The sequence below is a fragment of the Rhinopithecus bieti genome, unplaced genomic scaffold, assembly GCF_001698545.2.
Source record: "Rhinopithecus bieti isolate Rb0 unplaced genomic scaffold, ASM169854v2 scaffold_27010, whole genome shotgun sequence".
Taxonomy (NCBI): Eukaryota; Metazoa; Chordata; class Mammalia; order Primates; family Cercopithecidae; genus Rhinopithecus; species Rhinopithecus bieti.
Genome location: NW_016812757.1, coordinates 2,325,668 through 2,333,999, shown reverse-complemented (window position 1 = coordinate 2,333,999; position 8,332 = coordinate 2,325,668).

The following is an 8,332-nucleotide window of genomic DNA, read 5'->3' as shown; positions in this document are numbered from 1 at the left end:
GNAAGAAAGAAAGAAAGAAAGAAAGAAAGAAAGAAAGAAAGAAAGGAAGGAAGGAAGGAAGGAAGAAAGAAATCCCCTTTTCCTTAATCTTTCCACTTGAAAATTCTGACAACTATAAAGTCTAAAATTAATTATTTGTCATTGATTCTCTGGTAACTGTAGTTTTCAAGGCCACTAGAAACAAGGAACAAGCCAACCTTGCTTCTTGAATATACTAGTTAAACCCGTGACTACACCTGGGATAACATATCATTGAGTTTCTCATGACCACATTGATCCAGGGGTTTCCAATATATCTCATGATCAGGCTGAACAGCATCACTAGTGGCATCACAAAAATGTATATTTTAATACTACACACCAGTTTTAAAATTTAAATCAACAGGAGAGTCCTGACTCTCTATATCCTTTTTCTTACCCTAAAGGTTTCTAAGGAGATGCAGATACATAGCTCAGGTTGGGCTCCACTGGATAAGGCAAAAATGGTGGGTCTTAACCTCTCGGTGGGTCTTTCCAGAGGATAGATCCAACTCATACCTGGTTAGATCAATTTGTCACCTATCAGTACATCAGCTGACTCCAGAATCGTTGTTTCTGATACTCCTTACACAAAAAGTTCTCCAAATGTTGTCCACAGACAAGTAGGGAAACCAAGACACCTGCAGGGGATTCATCAGATCAAAATTAATTTCAAAATACCACTAAGTAATTACTTTTCTTTTTCTCTATGCTGATGTTTACACTGGTTGTACAAAAACAATAGTGGGCAAATTGCTAGTGGCTTTGCACAGTAAGAATAAACTATACTAAAGTTATTGAATGCTACACTACTACACATTCACAGAAAAAAAAGAACCAGTTTTATCAAGAAAGTCTTTGATGAAAAGTTATAATTATTTATCTTAATAAATATTGACCCTATGACCATGTATTTTTAACATTCTGTGTGATGGAATGGAAAGTATACATAAAGCACTTCTGCTGCATACTAAAATATGATAGTTGTCTCAAGGAAAAATATTTGGGCAATGATTTGAGTTACAAGCTAAACTATATTTTATATGGAACACAATTTTTACTTTAGAAAACAACTGACAATAGAAAAGTATGGATTATTAAAACAGAAATTAAAACAGAAGCAGTATCCCTGTTCCTCCAACACTAATTGAAATAATAATAATAATAAACCAGAAGCATTTGGGAGAAATTTTCCCAAAAATAAATTGAGTGAAACTGTCATTTCAAGGACAACATATTGCAAATTGCAATATTCATCACAGATAATAGAATTTGAGCTCTAAAGTAGAAATTAGGATTTTGCATTATGGCTTGAATCTGCCACCATGAGCTTGACAGCTTCCCGATATTTAAAGACTTCTGATGAAATTGATGGTGCCGTTAATGCACGTGCTCCTCGACATTGCATAATAACCTAAGCTAACACTTGAAAGATCTGTATAAACCAGTATTTTCCAAATACCTAGTACACGAGACTACAAAATCAAACATGGGCACAGATCTATTCAAACTTCACAATATGCAAATAAATTTAAGAAAGTATGAAAACTTTATTAATATGGTTTCAGATTCTACATTGCAAATAACCGTTAAGAAACTATTCTTTGTAAAATATAGGTGTATAAAATTTGGGTGTGGTTTTAGAGAACAAAACCTATCTATATCTGAAAATACAATTAAAATGCTTCTTCCTTTGTACATGTGTGAGCCTGAGTTTCCTTTATACTTCAACCAAAATATCCCATGACAAGAAAATAAAAGCATATTTGAGAATCCAACACTATTTTATAAAGCTGGCCATTACAGATGCCTGTAAAATGATAAAAATGCCAATCTTTTCACCATATTTTAATATTTGAAAGATACTTATTTTAATTAAATATATTATTTATATTTATCAGTAATAGGTATATTATTGATTTTTTAAGTTAACAAACATTTTTAAAAGTTCTGTAGTATGTTTTAATTCATAATATGATAAATATTGACAGACATTACCTACATAAACAAAATCTCCTTGAGGGTCCCTGACAACATTTTTAGACTACAAAGGTCTCCTGATACCAAACAAACTTGAGAATCATTCTATGATATTTATTTGTCCTTTGTGTTTTCATCATTATAAAAAGGGAGAATGGTTCTTTGTCTATCCTAAGATAAACTGAAACTCGTTTTGTGTTTACAGGCATGTTGGATACTGCTCTGAAAACATAAGGCTTAGATTTCCTGGGATGGTATTGCTTTCATTGCCTTTAAAGATGCATTATCAATACATTGTCAGAGATGTTCTTGTTCCAGCTCCTCTCATAGAAAGGAGAAAGGGATGAAATAGGAGGAAATTGGAAGGGAAAAATTTCTGTTCCGGTCTATCAAAGTTACTACTTACTGCCAGAATATGTGACTTTCATTCTTCTTTACATATTTTCATGCTATGTGCTCTGCTTGGACTCTTCTCTGCTTGCATCTCCACTTGAATAATTCCTCTCATTTTTTTAAAGACCAAGTTAAAGAAATTTTCCCTGATGTTGTTGCCTTCTCCTCCCTTGTATGCTGCTTTAACAACACATACATTCTTTTTTTTTTTTTTTTTTTTTTTTGAGACGGAGTCTCGCTCTGTCACCCAGGCTGGAGTGCAGTGGCCGGATCTCAGCTCACTGCAAGCTCCGCCTCCTGGGTTCACGCCATTCTCCTGCCTCAGCCTCCCGAGTAGCTGGGACTACAGGCACCTGCCACCTCGCCCGGCTAGTTTTTTATAGTTTTAGTAGAGACGGGGTTTCACCGTGTTAGCCAGGATGGTCTCGATCTCCTGACCTCGTGATCCGCCCGTCTCGGCCTCCCAAAGTGCTGGGATTACAGGCTTGAGCCACCGTGCCCGGCCACAACACGTACATTCTTATTTAATAGCATTGATTCCAGGATATTGTCTTGGAATTATGAGTTTAGTGGTTACAGAGTTCTCAAGTACCAAGGCCAATTTGCAAAAAAATTAGCTGTAACTAAATTGAATATACATCACAATAGACATCTTACTCAATTGCCTAGAATTTAATAAGCATCTCCAGGTAATTTCAATCATTTCAGTGTTTTCCTGTTCAATTCTGGATTTTCTATCTTTCTTTTGTGCCCTCTGGTTTGGAGTAAAGCCTGTGCTCAGGATGTGGCAAGGACCTTTTAGGGAAGTGGTTTGACGATCCGGGACTTCCAGCTAGGTTCTGCTAAACCGTACAACACGGATGCCATGGTTCAATAACAAGGACAAGTTTGTTACAGTGCTGCAGGTCAGAACTGTTATAGAAAATGGCTATGAAATAAGTAGGGTACATAAAAGTAGAAAGTAATAGAGTATACAGACACAAGAAGGTGTATATTAGAGTTTAGTTTTGATGAACGAGGGACTAGCTACAAATTTGGGTTTGTAAACTTAAAACTAAAGAAAACCCCAATTTTGAGATCATGTCAGCTGCCTAGAGAAAAGCAAACTGTAGTTCTAGTGGTGATTATTTCAGACTGCATCTTAGTAATTGCAACTCTGCAAGTGTGCGGTATACGAACTTACTGCAATCTACAGAAAATGATTCATTCTGCAGCCTCTATGTAATAAAAGGGATAGAATTGACTTTGAAGTGGCGAATCTTGTTATAAATTGAGTTCTTCTGATCAAGTAGCTTTTGGTCATTTAGAATTCACTTTGAATGTGTCCTACGTATTCTCATAAAATACAGAAACCTGGATGTCACTGTAACCTTAGGGAAAAAATTGTGCACTGAATAAAATTGTGATTTAGCAATTTTTCTTATTGTTCCACAATCACAGACACATTCTGTAGAGAAAGGCAGTGAATGTCAGACTCACCCGTCTCCTTTCAGCTCTTCAATCAGGTAGGCATTTTGGAAAACATCAGTTTTCTAGGTGGGCCCTTCGATAACTCATTCTGTTCTGAAGACACATTCCCAGCTGATATTCACTCAATGTGTTCACGAAACAAAATTGATTGAAGATACAAGTGGAAAGAAAAGAGGATAGAAAAGATAATGAAAATCACAGAAAGACTTGGCTATTTAGGAAAATCCTTTTAGTTATAAGGGACTGTCAGAATCCATTGGTTTTCTATTGACCTACCAAACCCAGTCTTATTTGCAAATGTAGAATATCTTCAAAATTAGTGTCAACAATAATAAACGCAAAGTGTACAAAATTCCTGTGTAGTTGACACATGATCTATAATCTTCTCTCTTTCCTGGTTAACTTTTGCTATAGGACAGCAAAAGTTTAGCCATCCTAAAACCAAGTGGCAGAAGATCACCTCATGTAATAATACTGCTTGTGATTTAGTGCACTGGCTGGAAGATGGCTGATTTGGGACGAGTGTGACTGGGCACCTCTGCCAAGGTAATGCTCTTCCAGGGAATTTTAATCATGCTCCTGGGATGAGCAGACCAGAGCGTGTGTTCATCTCATAGTAATGGCAGAAGTGTGAGAGGTCAAGTGGAAACACATAAGCCTTTTCAAAGTCTCAGCTTGGAAATGACTCCCTATCATTTTCTTCTCATTCTGCTGATCAAAGTAAGTCATTAGACAAAGCCCAAATCAAAGGGTGGGGGAACATTCTCCATTCTCATGGGAGGAAAGCAACATTACACATCAATAGACATAGATACAGGAAGGTATGAGAAACTACCACCAGTAACGGAATCTAGAATGTTTGCACGTGCCAAAATGTACATGATTATCCCAAAAGACCACCACTAATAAACACTTTCCACTGAGGGAAATGTGTCCCAATACTTTGGAAAACCACAGTACAATTCAATTCCAAATTGACAGAGAAGCTGGTGAGTGTGCCAATACAGACAAGATGGAATACTCTGAAACAGCCCCGGGAGTTTGGAGAAAAGGATAACAAAAACAAAGCAGAAACCAGTAGCCTTATGATACTTGGGACCGATCCAAGTAAAGATCTTATATTTACTTTGGGACACAGTCAGGTAGACGAAGGAGAGCAGAGGGCGCATGGGCCAGAGAGAGCAGCTTCAGAGGGAAGCTCACCTTAAATGACAGAAGGAAGCGAGGGAATTCAGCAGTGGAGGAAGAGAAGACAGGACAGACCAAGTTTCACATCAGATTGTCAAAAGAGGGCGTGGGCTTTCTAGCAGGTGGGTGTTAGCATTGCAAAAAGAAATGAAAGGCCATGCACAGGTGGGATAGCTGTTTATTTAGCTTTATTGAGCAGCTACAATATGCCAACAGCTTTAAAAACACTTTCAGGTAGATGTTTTGATTCCAAGCCCCTTATGGTAAAGTAACTTAGAATCACAAAACTGTTAGTTTATAAAGCAAAGTATCAGTTCCTGTGTGTTGGATTCCAAAGCTCACGGGTTGCATGTAGTGTCAGAGTCCTAGACACAAATCAACAGTGGCCATCACGAGGATCATCCTTGCCCAAACCTGGGCCTAGAGCAGCAGCTGAATAAGAGACATCTGGAAATCCACGTATGAACCTAGGATTGGTTTCAACAACACACTCTAGTTAATGAAGTTGACTTTCTATGTTCAAGTCTGTTCAGCAACTGTTGGGTCTTGATACTCAGAGTTCTGAGCTGGAGTTTCTATACCCTGTAGAGGGCAGATGGGCAGAACCTTGTAGGGTGTGGGGAGATTAGGTCTAGAGAAGGTAATCCTGTGACTCTAAATGTGGACAGAAGGACGGTGGGGGCAAAAGTCTAGAAAGATTATTTTATTCCAGAAAGGCAGTCAGAGTAAACTGCAAAGAGAGTTAGTTGGCCTTCAGGTCTTCAGCTAACTAATTCCGGACCTCGTGTCTTGGCTACTGTCTATGTGTCTGTGCTTGTTAGCCACATTTCATCTGAAGATAGTGTGAGTAATGGGCATGAGCGTGCAAAGAAATGCTATTGCTATCTCGACATTCTTTTCTCTTTCTCTTCAGTCTTCTTGAACATTCATCTCCATAGCCACAATGCACTGTCTCTGTTATTGACTTTTAAAATTTATAAAGCATCTAATTCTTTTAAATTTTAAACCCGATTATTTAGATATGTTTATCTCTCATTATTTGTCTGATCGATTTGTGAAGAGCATATATTAAATTTTAAATAAACTTTAGATGTATTTACTTCTCAATGAATTTCTGTTAGTTGTCACTCTATAAAATTTAAGTCAGCATTGTTAGAGGCAAGAACCTTTTTAAGCTATAACTTCTTTTTCTTTTAGCCAATATATAATGCCCCTAGTTGTCACTGATACATTTTCTGCCTTGAACTGTATTTCATAAACTTTGATTTGCTATTTCTGCTTAGCTTTGATTAATCTTTTCCTGTACATCATTTAATATGCATTTTGTTAAACTTTCTAAATCATTTTAAGTGGGTTTTTTAAAGAAAATGTATCACTGGATCATTTAATTTTATAAAATCTAAAATAAATCAGCTTTTAGTTGACAGATTCAAGCTATTATATTGTAATTAGTTATACTACTACTTATTACTGACACTTTATTTACTAATTTTTTGCACTTTTAAATTCTTTTTCTTTCCCTTTCTTTTGAATCATAAAATCTTATGATTCTAGTTTAAATATTATATATTCAGTTTACTTTCACTGATGTTCCTAATACCCTAAGACACAATATCCCTTGTGTATACAATTTTGTATATGTCATCCTGCTCACAGCATGCCCTTACCACTGCCTTACCTTCCTAATATTAATATGGTCTAAAATTTCTGTTTTGGAAAGTTATAGGCTTTTAAAATTTGTTTCTTTCTTCCTTTTATATACAACTGTAATCTTTACTAAGTTATTTGAGCACACTTTTTTATACATCTGGCTTCATCTTCCTAGATTTATGTCTCTTCTTATTGGGATACTTCTTCAAAAGTGTTGTCAAAATGTGTCTTCGTGTTGTTCATCTTAGAAGAATTATATGGAAGTTTGATGGTCTCAACACTTTGAAATCGTTACTCTATTGTGGAGTGTGGACTTCAGAGTCATTTGTCAACAGAAATATACAAAGGGCTCATTATGTTCATTTATCTTGAGAACATCATCATGGAAGTAAGGAAGGTACCATCAAATCACATCCTGGCGTAAGACCTCAACCAAGTAGCAACTATCATTGTTCAATCCCTTTAATGAATAAATGACTTTCAACTCAGGAAGACAGGTTAAAACAAAGATAATGAAGCAAATCAAATGCAGAGTGAATATAATTAATTTTTGTGTGTAAGTACTTATGTTTAACGGGATGTCATGGTTTCAAGATTTATAAGAAAAATATATTTACAATATTTTATAGATTCTGTTTTTTATGCTATGTGTTTTGTTTGCTTGCTTTTAAAATTTGATGTATAGGAGTTGTTGAAATGCTTGGAAGACTTTGTTTGTTTGGGGTTTTACATCTACTCTACCAGGCACTTTAAGTGCTAAGAGAAAAAATTACATATGCTACGTTTATGAGTGCTGTTTTTAGATTGAAGATGGGTTTAGATTAATTTATTAAAGGAACTGATTGTTTAAAGGAATGCAATCTGTCCAACTTCTGTTAACAAAACATCGGTCCAAAACTAGGAAAAGAAAATTTACTAATTTTAGACAAAATTACTAATTCTACAAATAGAATTATGATAGATTTGTGCCAAACTTACAAGCTTGAAAACAGTCTTCAATTTTGTAATATTAATATATTGAATATAATTTAAAACACAAGTAACTATAAATAAACCCATCATCAGAAAATAAAAGTAACAAACTGACATAAAATGTTTGCTAAATGGTTCTATAATATTTGCAAGAGAGCATGAACACATACATACAATTATGTACATAGCCACAATATCATGGATAATCTCTCTAAATTTGTGAGCTTTCTTTCAAAAAAGCAAGAAAATAAACACTAATCCAGGGACTGTTGTAGACTGTAGGTTATCTCATTCCTTCTGTAACTAGCTTGATACTTCTTCAAAATGCAATTTGCTTATGAAGGAGACTAGCAATTGAATGATGTCTTGGATTGAATCCCCAGAATCTACAACGAGGAGTGTTCTAAAAATTTCAATGCACTTTTTAAGTCATTCAAACCTTAGGTCTTAAGAAGGAAGCAATGAACAAAGACAGACTTAGTTGCATCTTTATGTTCTTGGATACCACATTATTTTGGTTTTTTGTTTCTTTTTTTTTTCTTTTTTTCTTTTTTTAATTTTTATTTTATTATACTTTAAGTTCTAGGGTACATGTGCATAACGTGCAGGTTTGTTACATATGTATACTTATGCCATGTTGGTGTGCTGCACCCATCAACTC